Genomic DNA, 20,381 nt, shown 5'->3' with positions numbered 1-20,381 from the left:
GCTACTGGCTTGGTAATCTCCTTTCTAGTGTCTGTATGGCAGCTGATAGGCAGAAGACATTCATTGGCAGTTGGACTAGGTGATCGTTTGTAGGTCCCTTCCAACTGAAAGTGTTCTATGCTAGTCAGTGCATTGAAACATTGACACCTTAGAGCCAAAACTGCCTTTTTTTACCTCCATTGGTAGCTGTGAAGGTGATAGAATCACAGTATTGTCTAGGTTGGAAGGGACCTTTTAGATCATCAAGTCCAACCATCAACCTAACAGTGACATAGTCTAGCGATGGGTTTTGTCAGTAAGCCCTATGTCTACCCGCCTTTTAAATACCTCCAGCACATAATGGAGACATAATGGAGATGTAGGAATGGTAAAGATCTTGGTAGTCTCCTCACCTCCCTGGTCCTCATATCATCCAGGTGCTCTCGCTGAAGCAAGGGATCAAGACTCACGTGTTGTTTCATCACAGCGGCTGTGCTTTAGGGAGATCTCATTTCATGTGAAGACTGGTATCCCCTTAGGAACTCTGAGGGACTTGGAGCTATTCCTTACCCAATCCTTTTATCTGGGAGTATTGGTATCGTTAATTCACAAAATACATGGGAAATCTGTTGTTGCTTGTGGCGTCCTGCCAAACGTAGGCGTGTGCAGCCTGGCAACGAACCTCTGTGGTACCGAAAGGAATGTACAAGATTTTCCAGGTAGCATTTGGGGAGCGATCAGACAGGAGGTTTGACTGAGGTCCTCTTGCATCTGCTCAGAGTGAGTCATTCCAACCTTCCAGCCTCGGAGAAGTATTTCACCAAATTCCTTCTTCAGCTGAACTCACCCCCTACAGTGAGCCTTTTATCCTGGGTAAATGGGAAGCGAATCTCCGTATTATGTCTGAATTTTGAAAATGAAAAAAGAAATGTACTGACTCGTTTCTTGTCTGACTGCCTTGGCGCCTCTACTCTAAAATATTTCTGGACTTTTTGATTAATTTTTGTCTTGTATTGAATAAGAAAACTACTGTAGTATGGCATTATGAATACTTATTTTTGGTATTGTTTGTCTGGAGGCGCTGCCAGAATTGGAAATTCATTGCAGTCGATGCTGTGCAAACACATGGGGAACGTCATCTTGCTCTTTGAAGAGCTGATTTAGAGATCTAGATTTGGCACAAATAGTGTCCCAGAGGTGACTAAAGTGGCCTGATGGCCCTTAGGGAAATGGCTATGTACAGGGAACGGACAAACGCATCCATCGCACCCCTATTGACTGTGGTGTTCCGCTTGCTCAGCTGCTGCGGTGGAAATGGGACCCTCCAGCTTAGTGTGGGCCATCGTGGCCTCCTGCAGGACACCTCCCAAATGCACGAACACCCGTTCTGGCTGATTCGGAGGCTGAGGCTTGAAGAAGCATTTTTAAGAAAAAGTTTTAGACCTTGAAGCGATTAAAAACAACAAATAATCGCTATGTTTCTGTTGGCACGAAACTGGTACTGCGCTGGGGTTGAGGAAGATTAGAAGTCCAGCAGTGATTCTCCATTTCTTCTGTTCTTTGATCCCAGCGTTAATATATTTCTGAGGGTTATGCTTTGGGCAACTGTAAGGTTTTGGCCCCGGTACAAAGGTGAACTTGATGGATGGAGCCTTCCAGAGGAGCCTCCAAACCGTGTGCTGTTCAGCCTCGTGTTTGGATGTCATCCACTGCAGAAGTAAGAGCCACCCACGGAGATCTGATCTAATTTTAAACTTTCCAGGAGCGTTCAGAGGATTTGATGGAGATTCTCAGTTGGGGGGTCGAAGTAGAGGGATAGAATATGCACGTGAGCTCCATGGCCAGATAAATACGATCCTAGCAGGGAAGGCCCATCGTGACATAAACACGTGCTCCTTCACAGACATTCACGGGGGCTATTTATGTCTGATCGTTTATGCAATCCCTAAAACACTGCAAAAGCAGAGGCCGTGAAGCAGGAATGAAGCAGAGACGCCTGCTTAACCTGGCTCAAAATTACCTCCAGCGGTCCCAGAAAGTTGAGGAGAAGTTGGCGAGTGCCCACTGGAAAGAGGTTTTTGGGAGGACCACGTGGTGGAGGATGCAGTGAGTTTCCGTAGACCTCCCATAAACAGAAGTTAGTGTTCCTGTTTATGTATGCGTTTCAATTTGTAGGCTTTAAATCCGTAACTCCATCCCAGGTTAAATTTTTGGCAGGGAATAATGAGTGTCTTGACTTTTTCTAGATTGTCAAAACTCCGTTTCGTGGGGTTGAGCTGTCTTTACGGTTATTATTTCCTGTAGAAGACTCGATGCTCAGAGTCCCGCTGGGCCAAGTGCCCCATACACCAGAAAGAGAGTCTCTATCCCAAAGGATTTGCAGGCTGAGTACAAGAAAAAGAAAACAGACGGATTGGGAATGCCAAAAAATGAAGGTATACCTCTAGGCACAGCAGCGGCGAGCAATCCGCATCTGCCAACTGCTGAATTCCCCTTAGCAAAGGTTTCTGCTCAGCAGTTGCATCTGAAATGGTTTTGTTAATCCACATTCTTTTCCCCCTTCCTCGCGTCCAATCGGGATGATTTGATCGTTATTTTGCCCCTCAATTTTGCTGAATTTTGTCTCCTGCTGTTTCAACTTTTAGTATTTTGATTGTTCTCCCTTATTTCCCCAGCCCGTGTTATTTTTAATTTTTTTTCCCCGAGACTTTCCGAGTACCCAGATTCCAGCTGCTTACACGACAGAGGTGGCCAGATGCAAAGGCCAGCTCCCAGCACTAATTCCCAAATCTGGTGTGACCAGAGTCCCCAGCACGGATTTTGGAATAACAAACTCTTTGGGGTGATACTGTTGGACTCGTGCAGATCCTAATTCAGCATAGCGAGCTCTTTAGCCCACCTGTAAGTAATGGCAGCACACGGACTGGACAATAATTACATTAATAAATGGAGATATGAACGTCCAAACCAGTGTTTAATAAACCCCTGAAACTGCACCGAGACTATATTTTGCGGGATGGGCCCGTTCCGAGCAAAATCGGAGAACACCGGTGCTACAGGGAGCGAGGCCCTTGCCCAGTTTTGCAGGTTCATGACATTTGGAGCTTTCAGGCTTTTTTTGGATGCCGACCTAACCCTTACGACGCACTCCCTCTGGGCCGCGTTTCCAGGCGTCGAGGCAACGTTTTTCAGATGCTGAGGATATACAACGAGGGCCAGACTCAGAAAAAGCTCGCATTGCGTTTAGGCAGGCGGATAAATCTAAGCAGCTCCTTTTAGGGCGTACCAGTTGCAGAACTGGGTGCTCCGCCGCGCGAGAAGGGTATTGGTTTCACCAGGGTTATGGCTCCTGACAATATTGTCCCAACCAGTGCGGTGCTGACCTGAAAGAAACAGCTCAATATGAAGAAACCTGTGTCTCTACACTGGAAGGAACGGATGTATATTAAACAACTTGACTCCCCCAAACACGTGTAAGTGATAATATTCCAAATTAACGTTCCGGGTAGAAAGTCCACAAGCAAACAGCATTTTATTAATATTTATTTTAGGCTCAGGAGAGCGGTCTCTGTGTGTCGGTATGCTGCTGGCCAGGCTCAGGGACTGGATGTATCAGGTTTCTGTCTGCATTATTTGCACGTGGTTTCAGATTTGGGAGGAAAAAGCCTTTCCTCCAGTGACACAGCCCCAGCTTGTGCTGGATTTTCAGCTGCCCGAGTGCTGCAAGTCGGAATGGGTTTTGAAAAAGCGTAGGTCCCATTTAGACTGCGAAGGAAAGGCAACTTCAATTTTGATCCTTGCAGCCAGTTTTTATGCGCTCCTTGGTATTTTTGTATTCCCTTCAAGAACGGGCCTTATTTTCATGTCTAAATAACTTTCTTTGCAGCTGAATTTGATATCAGTGGTCGCTTTTCCGTGTGCCTGGTTATCTGATGTATCGATGACTCTTCATCCCTGGTATCTATCTCTTGTTTCACATGTCAAATGGCTGAAACGACTGCTTTATATTTCCGCGTATTGGGTGTTCACCCTGTTGAATTGACCTTCTCGGCTGTCTGACTGCGCTTGACTTGTTTCCATCACACGGGAGACTGGCGCGAGGACGTATCTGAGTGAGCATAAACATATGTAGGAAGCCGATAAAGCTTTATTTTGAAACCCTCTCACTCTCCCTTGTTACATTCCCTGGTATTGCTGAGGTTTTTCATGCGTGTTGACCACATCCAGTTTCCGCCCTTGTCCTCGATCAACCTCTCATTCCTCTCGTAACCTCTGGGGCCGCGTCTCCCCGGGTCTGTTTGATTGCCCTGTTTCATCATTTTCTCTCTGCTCGGCTCCCGACGGCTGAAGCTGGTGGTATTTCTGAGCCAAGACTCAAAACACCCAGGTTCCTACCACATGCTTGCTTCCTACTCTTAGTTTTTTGATGCTTACATCTGTCCTATCCTGAGTTCTCTCTTTTGGCAGGGGATTTAATCCGCTTTTTTTTAGAGTCTGTCACTTTGCTGCTTTTGCTCCACTTTGGCTTCTCCAAGCCTTGCTCTTTCTTATCTTCACCAAGTGAGTGAGGCCACCAGCCTCAGCTCAACAAGCTGCTCAGGTTCAAAGTAAGTTGACTTTTTTTTTTTTCCCCTTTTTGCCTGATGCTTTAGTGCAGTGTGGTTGTCACAAACAGTATTACCTTCAAAAATGAAGTAAACATCCCTGGAGGTGTTTAAAGGATGTGTAGATGTGGTGCTTAGGGACATGGTCCAGTGGTGGACTTGGCAATGTTAGGTTTATGGTTGGACTCTGTGATCTTAAGGGTCTTTTCCAATCTCAATGATTCTATGATTAAAGGAGCTTGGACCATTTCTGTAGGTGCCTTCTGGATGGGGAACCAAAACCTCCATCCTTACCCAGGCGATGCCAGCTGGGTAGTCGTGCATTGGTGGGAGGTGCTGGTCAAAAACTGAACTGCCACGTCCCTGGGAGGGGAAGATGTTTAACCACCACCTGCTCTGTAAGTGCAGATTTTCAATAGGAAGCCTGTAGTTTGCAAATACAGAAATTACAAGCCTAAAAATAAAAGGTGAGAGTAATCTCCCGTTCTCAGCTGCTTTTCAGTTGCTGTTCTTGCTTTTCCACTGAACCCTGATGGCTTCTTTCTCAGATCTCTGAAGCTGAACCATTAGTAGATGGTTCCTCTACTAGAGCTGGTGGTTGTTTTTTGATTGTTGGGTTTGGGGTTTTTCTTTTGGTGGAGTTTGTTTGTTTGTTGTGGTTTTTGGGTTTTTTTAAGATGATGGGGATTTTGTAAAACCTTTCAGGAAGATAGCTGGTGACCTGGAGAATACCCAGTAGATCTGAAACTGGTTTGGTGACAACCTCTCTCTCACACACACACACACATACAAATTCTTGGTAAACTTTTTGTCCTGTCTTCCCAAGCTTTTGGGGCCTTGTGTGGACAAATTTGGGCAACTGATCCACCAGTGACGTGTAGCACAACCTTCCTCTTCCAGCAGTGCAAAAGCCAGAGGCGTTCGCACCCAGGTGCCTGTACTTAAAGATGAGCAAGTTCCTCTATAAATAGTATATTTACTTTTGACAGAATGTATCTTAAAAAATGATTAAGAAGGACCACAACATCACTTCTACCTAGAGTGTCGAAACTGCTCAGGAAAGTCTTCAGCTCTTCAGAAATATCATTTATAGAGGAGATGACCAGGCTCAGGAGGTGGGAAGTCCTAAGGAGCTGAAACTCCCTAGCAAACCTGCAGCCACCATCTTCCTATGTGGTCCCCGAAAATGAGAGGCGGCTTGTGAGGCTGATGTCCTTGGAGCTGCTGCTGAATACGGAGCCGCCAGCGTGTGCCAAGTCCGGCGGTAAATAAAACCGAACTGCCCCTCTGCTAAGCCATGCATCAAGTAAACCTCCTGGGAATGGGATCAGTGACTCGCTTCAAATGCAAATCGCTCTTCATCCCTGGCGGAGGCGCAGATTCACGTGCACACACCACCATTCTTCAGCCCTGAAAGCCAGACAAGACTTAAAACGAGTAATAAAGTACCTAATTGGACTTTGACCTCCGGCTGCAACGGGCCTGTGGGTGAGTGTGGCTGTGTACGTGTGTACGTCCGTGTGTTTTTTGCCTTCCTTGGCTGGATTCTTCCCTGGGGTAGCTGCTGCTGTCTAAATGGCGTGGGTCTGTTGGTCACGGTCTGCTGCTTCTTGGCCAGCTTCCACCTGGCAGCCTTTCGGCTAAGCCCTTCAAACAAAATAGTCCCTCTGTAGGCTCTGTCTTACTGTTTCTGGGGCTGGGAGCAGCCAGAGAGGACGCCGGGACCACGGTGCTACGGCAGCAGTGAGAGCGGGGAGAGGTTTGCACCATCACCCACCGTGTGTCACAAGCACGGGCCTGTCTCATTCCTGTTGTCTGCCCCTCTGTCCTTGTCGTGAGAAAAAGGCCTTTGAAGTGGATCCCACAGGGGATGTTTTGGTGAAGAAATTCCTTGATTCATCTAGGGACAGAAAGAAGTTGCGTTAGAGAAGGTGCCAGTGTTGGGTTGTGTGTTGGTTTGGTTTTTTGAGGTTTTGTTTGTTTGTTTAGTTGTGGGTTTTTAAGGTAAGAATGCCTGAGCATGCCCAACTTCTCTATTTCATCTAAAACCCACAGATAATCACAGAATCCCAGAGTGGCAGGGGTTGGAAGGGACCTCTGGAGATCATCTAGTCCAACCCCCTGCCAGAGCAGGGTCACCTAGAGCGGGTTGCACAGGAACACATCCAAGGCGGGTTTGGAATATCTCTGGAGAAGGAGACTCCACAGCCTCTCTGGGCAGCCTGTGCCAGGGCTCTGCCACCCTCAAAGGAAAGAAGTTGTTTCTCATGTTGAGATGGAACTTCCCGTGTTCCAGTTTGTGCCCGTTGCCCCTTGTCCTGTCCCCCGGGCACCACTGAGAAGAGTCTGGCCTCATCCTCTTGACAGCCGCCCTTTAGATGTTGATGAGCATTGATGAGGTCCCCTCTCAGGCTTCTCTTCTCCAGGCTGACCAGCCCCAGGGCTCTCAGCCTTTCCTCAGCAGAGAGGTACTCCAGGCCCTTGATGATCTTTGTAGCCCTCGGCTGGACTCTCTCCAGTACTCCTGGCAAAGGAGTTCCTGCTGGTATCCACCAGTGAACGCACTGGGGAGATCTGTGAAAGAAAAATGACACCATCTCTGCCCCTCCAGGTGAAAGCCTCAGCAGATTTTCCATCTCTGTAGACCCACCAGAAACCTGGTTGTTGGTAGAGCAGCCTAAAGAAGCACATGCTGTGTGCCATCAGGGCGCTGAGCTTTTGGCTGACCCAGTCCGTCAAACTGGAAGGGTTCCTAATAATTTCTAAAAGACTTTGGTGTTTTGGGAACGCTGCGTGTTCTGTTAGTGTTATATGGGATCTTCATTCATGGATGGACCTCAAGTTCTTGAGCTGGCCTGGAGGACACGGGAGGGAGACTCTGCTTCCCTGGGGAGATAATTTAACCTGTGCTTGTATGTGTCGGTATTTAGTAGGTACCGGAGGGTCCTGGGAGCTATTGATGGGGTTTGTGACCTGCGTGATTCACTCGCTTTTTCTATACCCCAATTTCCTTTTTCCCGCTTGATATTGCTGCTTTATCCAATGTGTGATCCCTGGGGGAGCGACTCTTTCTTTAGTGGATACCTGCACAGCACCGGGAAAAATGGGATTTCGATCTGTTTTGAGGCCTCCAAGCTGTGCTATCTTTCCCATACCAATTAAATCCTCTGGAAGAAATTCTGCTCTATTATGCAAGGTGATCTACAGCCTTCTCTTTATGCCGAGCAGCAGGAATGGCCAGGAATAAAGAAAATCGGGAGGAAAACAAATAGGCCCTGCCAGAGCCAAATGGGCTTCATATGGAGTTAATTCTTGTTTTGCTGTTGCGTACACTGCAGGGATTTTTTTATATTTTTTTTTGGCCCACCTTTAATTCTCCCAACCGGCACGGGCTTGCACAGATGCAGCGGAGAGTGGGATGAGGCCCACGGTCCATAAACACTTCAGCCGAGATTAAATGTACTCCATAAATGCAGAGCATGTTGTTGTAAGGTGTTTCCAGATGAGAGGAAAATGGACGAGCCTTCAGCTCGGTCAAGAAAAATATCCTGTTGCAGAACAAGGCTCGGGGAAACCTGGTTTGAAACAAAACAAAACTGGTTTATGAGAGACAAAGAAAAATATATGTTATCTTGTTCTCCTTGGTAACAAATGGGGTTCAGATGCTACAGCGTCTGACACAATTTCTTCACTATTTCTTCTCTTTTTCTTTTTTTTACCGCCTAGCAGTGATGATTTTACTAGCGAATTCCTTGTTTGCTCTTCCCCTGTTTTAAATATGGAAAACCCGTAGTTTCGCTCCCGGTTTTCTGCCAGCGCGGACCAGTTCGCTGGCTTAGTGAAGAGCTGATCCTACCTGCGGGTGGCAAATAAAGTGGGCAAAGTGGCTAAGTAAAGAGAAAAGTGTTATTTTCTTGGGGTGCCGAAACAGGCTCAATCACGACCGAGCCATTGGGAAAGAAGTTTTCTTGTGTGAAGTGACAGAGCGAGGATTTTGGCGCCATTTTGCCCTACGGCGGATTTTTATCAAAACAACCCTATTAATTCCTTTAAGGAGATTTTGGGGTTTGGTAGATAAATGCGATACATTGATGTAAGGCACTGAGTTTAGAAACTGATAATGCTTTCAGTGTTGTTCCCGGTATCTATAAAGAAGATTTTAAGCGGACTGTAATTTGGGTGAGATGGAGGAGCCTCGATTAAATTCCGAAAAAGCCAGTTATTACATCCTCGTGTTAAGCATTTAAGTTGGATCTAAAATTTCACCTTAGGCATTCGAGTTGCATCTAAAATTTTGCTGTTGTGTGAGAGCTGAAGAGTTGGCTGTGATTTTTTTTTATTTATTATTATTTATTTTTTAAGGAAGAAGGGATAAAAACCTCAATACAGAAATTGCAGAGGAGTTACGAGGGTAATTTGGTTTTTTATCATTGTGTGTAGTGATAGTTAGATGGATAGTTCAGTTCCACAGACCGTACTCCACAGGATGTTAAAAATTTAGGCAAGACGCATGCGTGCACCTTTCCCCCTTCTACCGTGCTGGGGGCTGAGCACACGTGGCCCATGCAGCCACGTGTTCCAAAACTCATCCCAAAGTGTTCTCTTGTCTCTTTTATTCTTCCAGCCTGGTTTTCATACCTGCCAACGAGGTCTAACAGCAAAAAAAGCGAGACTGTGTGCTTCTTGCAGTAGTGGTTGGTTGTTTGGGGAGCTCCCTCAGGTTTTTATGCTCTGTTCCAGACACAGAGGGCCCCGGCCAAGGGCAAGGACCCCTTCGTGGTGGGAGGATGGCAAGCATGTGGGTAGAAGTAACTCCCCAACCTGGTGAGGCTCTTGGAACTCAAAGCACCTTTTTAAGAACCTGAGCTCGCTGATTTTCACGCCAAAGGCAGGGCTTACAGCAGTTTGAGGTCTGCTCCAGCATCCTCTCACTTTACTCGGGCCAGTTTTTCCAGGAGGTAGGAGAAAAGAGGTCGGGGAGGGTTGACATAACGTCCAGGTCCTGTGCAACGGGTGAGCATAGACTTAAGAGGATTTATCTGCAGATCTAGAAATCTGGGGTGCTCCAAGACCAAAATTCCTGTGTGTGTAGAAACTCCTGGGCAAAACCTGTGTTTCTTGTCTCTTGACAAGTGAAAGCATCGACCCCAAAGCCCATAAAACACCAAGTTCTGGCAGGAGCCCTTGCAAACATGCTGGAGAACTGGTCTGGGGCCTGGAGTTTAGGTACGGTATGATCTGCTGTGCTGGAAGAAAGGGCTTTTTTGCCAGGAGTGTTACCATTTTAGGCTTGATTTCTGGGCATTTTGAAGAACAAGGGACACAATAACAGCAGATGGTGACTACAAAGGGGAGGTCATCAAGGGGCAGGTGGTGGTGGGGGGCATCCTCTGCATGGCTGGGTGCATCCTTTGGAGGCAGCTCTTCAGGAGAGCCTGCTCTTCTCCTCCCTGCTTCCCTTGGACACCTTGGAAGTACTCAGCTGGGTTATTTGAGGATACTGAACTGGACCATAAAGGTCCATATGGATGAGACCAGATGTGTTGTCTCGGGCAGAGAAAAGTGCCACAGGTAAAATCTGTGGCCTTACTGCACAAATTCTTTCAGACTCTTGTGTGTCTTTGTCCTCTCTGGACCTTCTGCGTGATTAGAAAGTGATTGAGCAGGAAGAAGGATGAAATCCATTTTCCTAACTGTTCCTCACCATTCTTGCAATGCCAGCTGTCCTCAGAGGATGAACTGGGAATGCCAGTGGTCTGCAGAAAGTTACTCCCTTCCTAGTAACAGTCTGTCACCTCTTTGGCTTGCAGTAGGGCTGGAAACGACACCTCCAATTTGATGCTCCCCAGCCTGAACACCCCCAAACTGGAGGCGCTTGGGGAACGCATCCTTCAGCTGTTCCTCAAGGGGTCTGGTCGTGGATGAGTGGAGCAAGTTGGTTTTACTCCAGTAACTGGTGGGAGGTTGCCCCGCGGCTTTACAGGATAAACAGAGGACCTCAGCAGCAATGTTGTCTCTCTGGTGTGCTCTCTTGAGGCTGTGGGTAACACGCTGGGGACCAGATGGTACCCAGAAGCTGGGAATTCAAAGCTACCACTTGGTGACCCAACATCAGGGACTATTTCTTCTGCAGACTTCAATGAGGTAGGAGCTCTGATTACGTTCTCCTCCTGTTGAAAAAGGCTGTAGTTGCCAAAATAAACGTGTCCTTTTTTTAACCTTGGTCAACGCTGGTGCTTGATGTCACGCATGGGGTTGAGAGAGACTTTGTCTTTCTGCTTATTCTAACCTGTGCTTACACACAGCTGTGTGCAGGATTGCCCCATGGATAGCTGGGGTCACACTTGGCACATTGTACAACGTCCCTTGGTAGCCCTCATACGCTCTGCGACGTCGTCCCATGTTTGTTGCGGGTCTGCAATGTAATTGTCTTAAGCCATCAGACTTTCAGCTCAAAGAAAGAAACCACAAGCTCAAGATGGGGCCAGTATAAATGTTTGTCTTTAAATAGACTTCACCCTCGACAATCACCTTCAACCAGCCTGGCTTGCTGGTAGCATCCTTTCCCACCTCCCAAACCTCAACAAGAAGCTCATGTCCAGACCTGAAGCAGTTTCACCTGTAATTGTGGACAGAAGGTGCAGCGAAAATAGCAAGTTACGGGCATGCTCTTGAGGAATTTCTGGGCTCAAGGCTTAAATACCTGGGTAGGCTTCAAGCGTCCTGCAGGAACAGAGACCAGCAACCTCAGAGTCCGGCTTTGGCAGTTTTCCGAGGGGTTTGTAGCATATTTGCTATGTCTGGGCTAGTCTGTGACCTTAAGGTTGTCCTTAAGTATCAGTGTTGATGACCAACCTTGGGTCTACTTTGCTGTTTTGTGCTACAACCAGAGACCCTTTCTGCGGTCAGCCAGTCAAAATATTATATCTGTGATTGCTTCAGCGTCATCTCCAGAGACTCTGGATAGTCAACAGGAGTCCAGTAGCCAGGAGGGAGATGTTTGGTGTGCATTTTGCAATAGGTCAGCTCTAATTGCGACGGGTACAGGGACCATCTGCAGTCTAACAGGCACCGCGAGGGTTTTTTGTTGGCTCTTGTGACCTTCCCTGAACCTTTCTGCCACGGGGCAGTGGATCCATTCGGAGCAAAATTCAAGTCAACAGCTCCTAAAATCTGCAACCTGCTGGGCCCTGGCTGCTCCGTGTTAACAATTATAATTGTTTTGGTTTTTTTTTTCTCCCCCAAAAGCAGGGTGAAAAAGCTACATCAGCGCATGCCCAAGCCTGGACTTAGTCCTTTGCTTTGTTTCTTGAGCTCCGTCACATTAAAGCTCTGGGATGGGATGGGGATGTTCTGGGCAGAGCAGCCTGGGTAAGCTGGTACCAACAGCCTTCGTTGGAGCAACGAAACACTGTTGAAGCTGCGTAAGGAGGGGACTCGCTGGGATTAGAAAAAAACAGATTTTGTTTCTTTCTTAAATAAAAAGCTTTCTAAGGGGAGTTAAAAGCTGATTCAGCAAAACCGGGAGAAAACAACACGGCAGGAATTTAAGGGGAAAAAAAAAAAAACCAACCCGTTTCTGTTTGTCAGCCACAGGGCAGAACAATGTGCATCTTTGTTGAAAGCACAGATTATGCAGGAATAAAATAATAAATAAAGGGGCTGCTGAGTGGGGCTGACATAGCGTGCCTTCTGAAGGATACTGAATTAATGAGAGGAATAAATCATCCTTGGTTTACAAACAAACTTGCTTACATGTCCCAAGGTGTAAGTCGGCCCCTGCTCGCCCCTGACACTGAGCAGCTGTTTCAGTTCTCTGGGCTGGTGTAAGGCAGGTGCTGCAGGTGGCTTTATCCCGCTTGAAAAAATCACATTGATAGAGCGAGCAGAGCGCGAAGGTCTGCTGTTGTCCAACCACCGCGGATCCCCCCTGAGCACGGCAAGGAGCCTGGCTGGGGGAGGACACAGTCCTTCACTGTGACTTTCTAAACTGGCTGCAAATTTAGGTAAGGTTTGGATGGGATCACCAGCTGATGATAGCTTAGAAGCACCCAGGGGGAGAGGTCTCATCATGTATGTCCTTCTCATACGACAGCAGAGCACAGGAGCCAGCGCTGCAACCCCAGCTTATCTCGGGGACTTCCCAGGAAAGGTTGCTCTTGCCAAGAGTAGTTGCTTTTTCTTCTGGATGCTCGATCCAGGATCCGTAAAGATACTGAGGAGGGAGCCCTGTCAATGCCTTTGACATTTAGGAAGTGCTGGTTGGCTCCTGTAGCATCTTCTGGTGAGGAGGGGCTGATACTTGGCAAACGGGCTTGACCTTTGATGGCCTCCACCATGACTGGATGCATCATGCCTGCTGCTGTTACTACAGCTCCTGGTGGGTACTTCCTTGTAAAGGTACACCTTTACAAGGTGGCCAACACTGCCAGCAGCAGCATGACCCAGTGGAGAAGGACGGAGCCCAGCAATGCGTGTGTGCCTTCCATCTCTCTGTGGAAGCTTCGTAGAGATGCAGGTGAGGAGGTACTCCTAGCTGCGCTTCTCCTGAGAAGTCCTAGGAGAGCATGAAGGTTGAGAAGACTGAGCTCCAAATGCCTCCACACGAGCAGAGCTAAGGGTTGCGTCTCCTTCAGTCTTGCCATCATCCAAAGGGTTATGGCAGGCAGCAGGTGGTGGCCTGGCTGGAGCAAGCTCTCCTCCATCACTGTTTATGGACAAACACTTCCCTGATCTCAGCTGTTTTGGTGCATGGCTCTGGATGTGCAGGGACATGATGGGAACCCATAGAATGGTTTGGTTTGGAAGGGACCTTAAAGATCATCCAGTTCTAACACGCCTGCCCTGGGCAGGGACACCTCCCACTAGACCAGGTTAGGGACTCCAAGCCGCCTCCAACCTGGCCTTGAACACCTCCAGGGATGGGGCAACACTTCGAGGGATGGGGCATGTACACACTGGCTGCTCGTTAAGGCCTGTCTCATCCCAGGTGTTGCTGGAGCCATAAGTGGGGTTTCTGCTCCAGGATGGGAGCAACTTATCCTCAGGTACTTCAAGACTTGTCCTGGATTCTCTTCTATACCTGGCCATTCCTCAGCTAAGGAAGGGGAGAGGGCTCAAAGTCTTCCAGGAGCTACATGTTGCGGGGAGCCTGAGCACACGGGAAGAAGATGAGGAGAAGCTCAGGATATTGGCTGAGCTTTGGAGTGAGCCGAAATGTAGGTTGTCCTCGGCCGAGCTCTGTGCTGTGAGGTGGTGGCAATGGTGGTGGGAAGAACCTCCTGGGTAATGACATGTCAGTGGGTGGGTTGGGGTGGTGAGGTTGAGCCAGACGGATGGAGCATAACTTCATGGCGGGGAGCAGTTAATAGCGTGTGAGCAACAGGAAACAGAGAAGGTGCAAGGCAAAGACTAAGAAAGAGCTGGGCTTGGAGGTCAGAGGGAGAGTTGTCCCTGGGGGTGACCCCAGGTGTGGCACTGCTGGTGGGATTGCACTGGCACCCAGTGGGGTTTTTAATTCTCTAGCTAATATTTGGGTGCAAATATCGAGCCTTTGGAGGACAAGCGTGGGCTCCCCGTTTCTCCAAATGGATGCAGGGGTGGAAGGGGATGATTCTTCTAAAGCTTGGCAGAAAATGCGGTGAGGAACGTCGATATGGATCTCCTGGGGAGAGGCTCATGGGTGGGAGCCAACCAAACAGGAGTGCAGGTTGACTTTCACAAGCTGCAAGGTGAGAGGAGTTGTGATGATTATGCAGAACTAACTAAAGAAGTTGTCTTCTATATGGTTTCTGGAAACTAATGATGAACAGCAGAGCTTGGCTTTGGTTCCAGTGGCCTGTACAGGATGTGATTTGAATTAACGTGGTCATCAAAATGTTGAGTGTTTTTTGGGTTTTTTTGTTTTGTTTTTTTTTTTTTTAACATACGATTTTGGTATAAGTGGAAGAGTGGAAAATTTTTCTGGGTATTTTCTTCTCTCCCAGTTATTTCCAGTATTAGCGATTATTATCTTAAGGAGCTAGGATCTATTTAAATATCGTAAGTCTATTTGATTTTTGTCCTCGCCTCCCCCCACTACTTAATAACTGGAATAGGACTAGAAGAAAAGGAAACACAGATGTTGGGTTTTTTCTCCTTATTTTTTTTTTTTCCGTGATCATTTGACAGCATTTCAGTTATACAATCAGGTTCATTGCTTCTCCCACGTAGTTGGCAGGTTTTCTCCGCTTATTTCTCATGGTCTTCCAGTTGGGAAAGGGGGGAAACAACTTTAAAGAACACTACAATCCCATTACAGCAAAATTGAATGGAGGATCTTTGGATCAAACTGAAAAGCCGGAGCTTCTTTTGGCTCAGTTTTGTAAAGATGCACTAGATATAAAGTTCATCGTGTCCTCTTAAGTAGCTGTTGGCCAGGATGCGGAATTGGTCTAGGTCAGGGCTTTGATGTTGTTACTGGAGCTGGCTTGGAGGCAGCGTGTGGCTTGGACTTCAGACAGGAATTAAGGCCAGTTAATGGGGGTGATGGGAAGAAGAGACAGGAAAAAAAGTGTGGATGAAGTTTAATTTTTCTAAATGTACGCCTTTTGCAACCAGTTTTGCAAAGTGCGGAGCGTGCCCCTCACCTAGGCGTTTCAGCAACGGGTTGGCTTCTGCCACCTTCCTGGACCAGCATCTCTCCGTGGGTTAAAACCCACCAAACCTCTGCTGAAATCCGAGGAAAAACTCCTGCAGATTTCAAAGGGAACCCAGCTGGAAGACTTGTGCACGTGCTTAGCTGTGTTCCTTGTGCGTGTCTGACTGAGCAGAGCCTTGACGGGTGAACCTGAACTTGTGAGAAAGCGACCGGTCAGCGCTCTTGAGATGAGGACTCTGGAGCCACCGCCTTCTCGGCCGGGAGGAAGCTTTGCAGACACAACTTGCAGGAGAGCCAATGTGTCCCTGCTTTTGCGACTTTGCTTACAGAAATCATTCAGGCAAATATGTACAATGTGTAAATGTGCTGCGTCTTTCCTGAGAATGGGTGTTCTACCATAACAGCCATTAGGAGCGTCCTTCTTTCCCTTTTAATTTTTCCTCACCTTCTGGCATGTTGAATAGGGATGGGGGTGTAGAACATGTTAGACCAGGCTGAACAAGCAGAAGGCCGGGTTGGACGGGGCTTGGAGCAACCTGGTCTAGTGGGAGGCGTCCCTGCCCATGGCAGGGGCTTGGAACTAGATGATCTCGAAGGTCCCTTCCAACCCAACCCATTCTATGAAGCTCTTTGACTATTTTTCTGTGTGTGAAAACTGCTCGAAAGAGAAGCCCATGCGTGGTGTACGTGCTGAGCAGTTATCCAAGGTCAAGGCATCTGGCTTTTGTCTCTGTCACTGGCTTGTGGAACGCTCTTAAGGCAAAGCTGTTCGTCTTGTGGTGCTATCGGTTGATTTTTGTTGTGTTTGACTTGAGTTATTTGCATGTTAAGGCATCGAGGAGCGCGGCCTTGCCAAATCACGGAGAGAAGGGTCGTGCTGCTCTCGCTCCCAGGCTTCCGTGGTTTGTGCTCTGATGTTTTTCGCAGCGGTGCAGGTTAGTGATGACTATCACATGGATTCGTGTTCCTCGACAATAAAGTCAACGCTAATAAACTCCTTGTAGAGCGAGCAGCAAGCTTTCTGAATAACCTTAGTCATCCGCAAACCAGCCAGATCCACCATTCTGAAATTTAGAGAGAAATTCCAAGCTTTATTATCCGATATATTTTGAGATCTGTGGCTGGAAGTTCCCTCCGTTGCAATGCATGACTAATATATAATCCAGCTTTTCCATGGCTGTTTCTGTAATGGGTTCGTCAAAGAACCGACGGCTTTGGCTGTTTCACAGAAATCTGCAGAGCGAGGATGACCTTCTCATCCACATCTGCAGATTTTACGGCATGGGAGTGAGATTGTTGCAGTATACTTGCTTAGCTCCAGCGAAGCTGAATGCGGCCTTTCCCTTCATAATTTGGTAGGATACATCTGTTTTCAGCCAAAAGCAGGATATGGAAAGCCATATGGAAAGGAGGAAAAAGATCAACCAGATTTGCCTTAAGGTTCGGTCCAAGTCTTGTGTCATTTCTTACTTTGTCTGAGCTGGTTTGCCTGTTGGCAATAATTAGGACAGCTGGCCAGGAGAGGTGGAACAGCGTGGCCTGGCAGGCCTTATTTTATTGGTCCCTTTTCCTCGTTTTTCAATCCTGTTTCAAGTCACGTCAAAAGAAAAGGGTTCTGAACGTTTGCACTTTGTGTCTTCTTTATACGGTTTGCCATAAACATCCTAAAGCTTTGTGAAACAGCTGCAAAACAAGCGAGAACAGTTAAGGGCAGAGGTAGGACAAAAAACATAATCAAGCAATAAAAATGATCTAATTTTTGTTTTAAACTCGGGTCAGCTCCGGGTCAAGCTGCTTTACCCATCCCTCTGGGCAGCGTCAGGTCTCCCGATAGTTCAGCGTGGATTTGCGAAAGTTGCCGGATTCTTTGTGTTTGCTGCTGGGCTGGATGGGATTGCCAGGGAGGCAGTGAGCTGTATAATTTATGTTGGAATGTCAGCATCCGAACAGGCGTAAAATTACAACTCGTTATCGCGGTCCGAGGAGCAGGATCCGGGGTTTCTTGGAGAGTCGCGGTCAGTCTTTCGGTGAGGCTGCTTTTGGGGGACGGCTGAAAAGCTTTACCTGGTGGAGTGGGGCTGCCTCGTTATTTCAGCTCGGGAAGCCGGCAAAGACCCTGCTGTCCTTGTTCCCGAAAGGTCTGGCTGGTCTTTCCCTTCTTGGACACAGCTGTTGTCTTGAATTTATTCTGCCCGGAATTTTGTAGTTTGGAGGCTGTCTAGGTGAGACAGCATCTCCTGCGTCAGGGACTTCTGCTGACCCATCTTACAGCTGAAAGGGTGATGATAAGTGATGAAATGAGGGAGAAGCAAACTCCAAACAGCCTTTGCGTTCAATTTACCTTCAAAACCAGGGATGCTGGGGTGTACCTGGTGAAACTGCCCGTTCACCGGCTTGCACTCGGCTGCTGGGGGGTGAGGAGGGCTGTAAGACATTCCCCGTGCGGGGCGTATTGTTCCTCCGGAGACATGGCCCTGACCTTTGGTGGGACCCGACTGGCGGGGCTGAATGGAGCGGCTGTGAAAAAGCCAGCCTGAATACATCGGAGGGGGAAGGGAGAGGGATGCCAGGCGGGCTGGGAGCACAGGGGTCAGCCCCACGGCAGGTCCAGCCTCAGCCCTGCCTGGCACAGGTTTGGGGGGTGCCCGCGGTGCCGACCCGAAATTCGTTAGAGCCTTCAGAAAAATGGCCCCTTCTCTTTCTTTTTTCACTTGTCCGGTGCGCAACTGGACTCACGACCAGGGGGGCTGCGCAGGGATGCGTGTCGATGTGCCGGGACGTGTGCCGTTAGCCACAAAAGGTGCAGAAGCAGCAATAACGCATTCAGGAACCCACATTTTGCCATGCGAAGGGCCAGATGCCTGGCAGGAGGATGTCCATGGATGTGCCTCCGGGGGTTTTCCCACACAGGTTCCCAGCGCGGGCTGGTGACGTGATCCTCCTCCTGGGAGCTCGATATGGAGTTTGTATATGTTGTATATATTTCATTATTTTCTTATTATTAAGATACTGGTACTGGCCTACCAGTATCTTAAGGGGGCCCACAAAAAAGCCGGGGAGGGACTTTTCAGGATGTCGGGTAATGGTAGGACTAGAGGGAATGGATCAAAACTAGAGATGGGTCGATTCAGACTGGACGTTAGGAAGAAGTTCTTCCCCATGAGGGTGGTGAGACACTGGACCAGGTTGCCCAGAGAGGTGGTGGAAGCCCCATCCCTGGAAGGTTTTAAGGCCAGGCTGGATGGGGCTCTGAGCAACCTGATCTAGTGGGAGGTGTCCCTGCCCAGGGCAGGGGGTTGGAACTGGATGACCTTTAAGGTCCCTTTCAACCCTGACAATTCTATGATTCTATATTATAATTTTTTCTTCTTATTATTATTTTATTAGTAGTATTTAATTCGTTTTGCTTCTTTTCAATGTATAAGTCTCTCTCTCTCTCATTCTCCAAGAAAGCATCTGTCGTTCATTCTAGAATCATAGAATCTTCTAGGTTGGAAGGGACCTTTCAGATCATCGAGTCCAACCATCAACCTAACACTGACAAAACCCATCACTAAACCACGTCCCTCAGCACCACGTCTGCCCATCTTTTAAATACCTCCAGGGATGGCGACTCCACCACTGCCCTGGGCAGCCTCTTCCAATGCTTGACAACCCTTTCGGGGAAGAAATTTTTCCTAATATCCATCCTAAACCTCCCCTGGCACAACTTGAGGCTGTTTCCTCTTGTCCTATCGCTTTTTCCTTGGGAGCAGAGACCGACCCCCCCGGCTACCCCCTCCTTTCAGGGAGCTGCGGAGAGCGAGAAGGTCTCCCCTCAGCCTCCTTTTCTCCAGGCTGAACACCCCCAGCTCCCTCAGCTGCTCCTCACCAGACTTGTGCTCCAGACCCCTCACCGGCTCCGTTGCCCTTCTCCAGACACGCTCCAGCCCCTCAAGGTCTTTCCTGTGGTGAGGGGCCCAAAACTGGACACAGCCCTCGAGGTGGGGCCTCCCCAGTGCCAAGTACAGGGGGGTGGTCACTGCCCCAGTCCTGCTGGCCACACTATTCCTGATAGTGGCCAGCCCAAACCATGACAATGTGAAAGAGTTGTAGCCTGTTCCTCTTCTCTTGCCACCTTATATTCTTCACCCTTTTCCTTATCAAGAGAGGTTGGATCTGAAAGGGGCCGACACCGCCTTGTCCCTGCAGAATCACCCTGCAAGAGGCACCAGCCCTTGCACTGCAGCTGTATCCGAGGGGCAGCATGTAAAAAATGAGACCCAGATGTCTGGAATGACTTCTGGTACTGGTGACCCCCTACTTTGCACAGGGTGGAAGGTGGCCCCACATGAACACATCAGAGAAAAGCCCTCCAGCTGTGGGGTGCAGAATAATCAGGGGCCCTACGAGCATCAAGGAGCCTCCCCATCGCCCTCCCAAATCGACAAAGGTAGTTTTCCTTGCAGTCCGGTCACTGCCGGGCTTTTCATAGGAAAAGGTTAACTAAGTAATTTCATGTAAATCTTCCACGGCTTGGGGGTATTTACTTTGTTTGCAAAGTCCTTCTGCTGCTGCTGGACTCGTGCCACCAACTTGTTGTGTCAGGGACAGGCAAAGCAGGGAGAGGTTTCTTTAAACTCGATGGCGTGGCTGCTGGGGAAAACTCAGTTCGTGGTCAGATTTGGGTACGTTTTCTTAAAAGGATTCACCAACTGGCTGACCGTTGAAGTCAGGCAAAGGTGAAGCATTTCAGGAAGAAAAAAAAATTAATGCAGGAAGTCAAGAGAGAAGAGGGAGTTTGTCCTAACTTGTCCTGGCTGGCCTGGCACAGCGGCGATGTTCTTTCCAGAGTCCGCTGTGGTCACTGCAATAGCCAGAGAGAGCAAGTAACACAAAGTCTTGCTTTTCCCCAGCCAAAAGCGGTAGTGATGTTGCTATGGTTGAAAGAAAACAGGGTGGGAAGGAAGAGTTAATGGCTTTGGGTGGTCTCCCCTGCTTGTGTATGTCTTCTAGTCGTTGTGGGGAAGGGGGAAGATAAAAAACCCCTCTACTGCTGCCCGCGCATGGACTTTGTAATATTTGCTCTGCTAAAAAATAAGGAGATCCCTTGGGCACTGTTGAAATCGTGGTCTCGCTGTTAGGCTAAAGCTGGAGGTAAACCCGTAGTGTTGTATGAT

The sequence above is a fragment of the Rissa tridactyla genome, chromosome Z, assembly GCF_028500815.1.
Source record: "Rissa tridactyla isolate bRisTri1 chromosome Z, bRisTri1.patW.cur.20221130, whole genome shotgun sequence".
NCBI classification, from domain to species: Eukaryota; Metazoa; Chordata; class Aves; order Charadriiformes; family Laridae; genus Rissa; species Rissa tridactyla.
Note: the sequence above shows the minus strand (reverse complement) of the source record.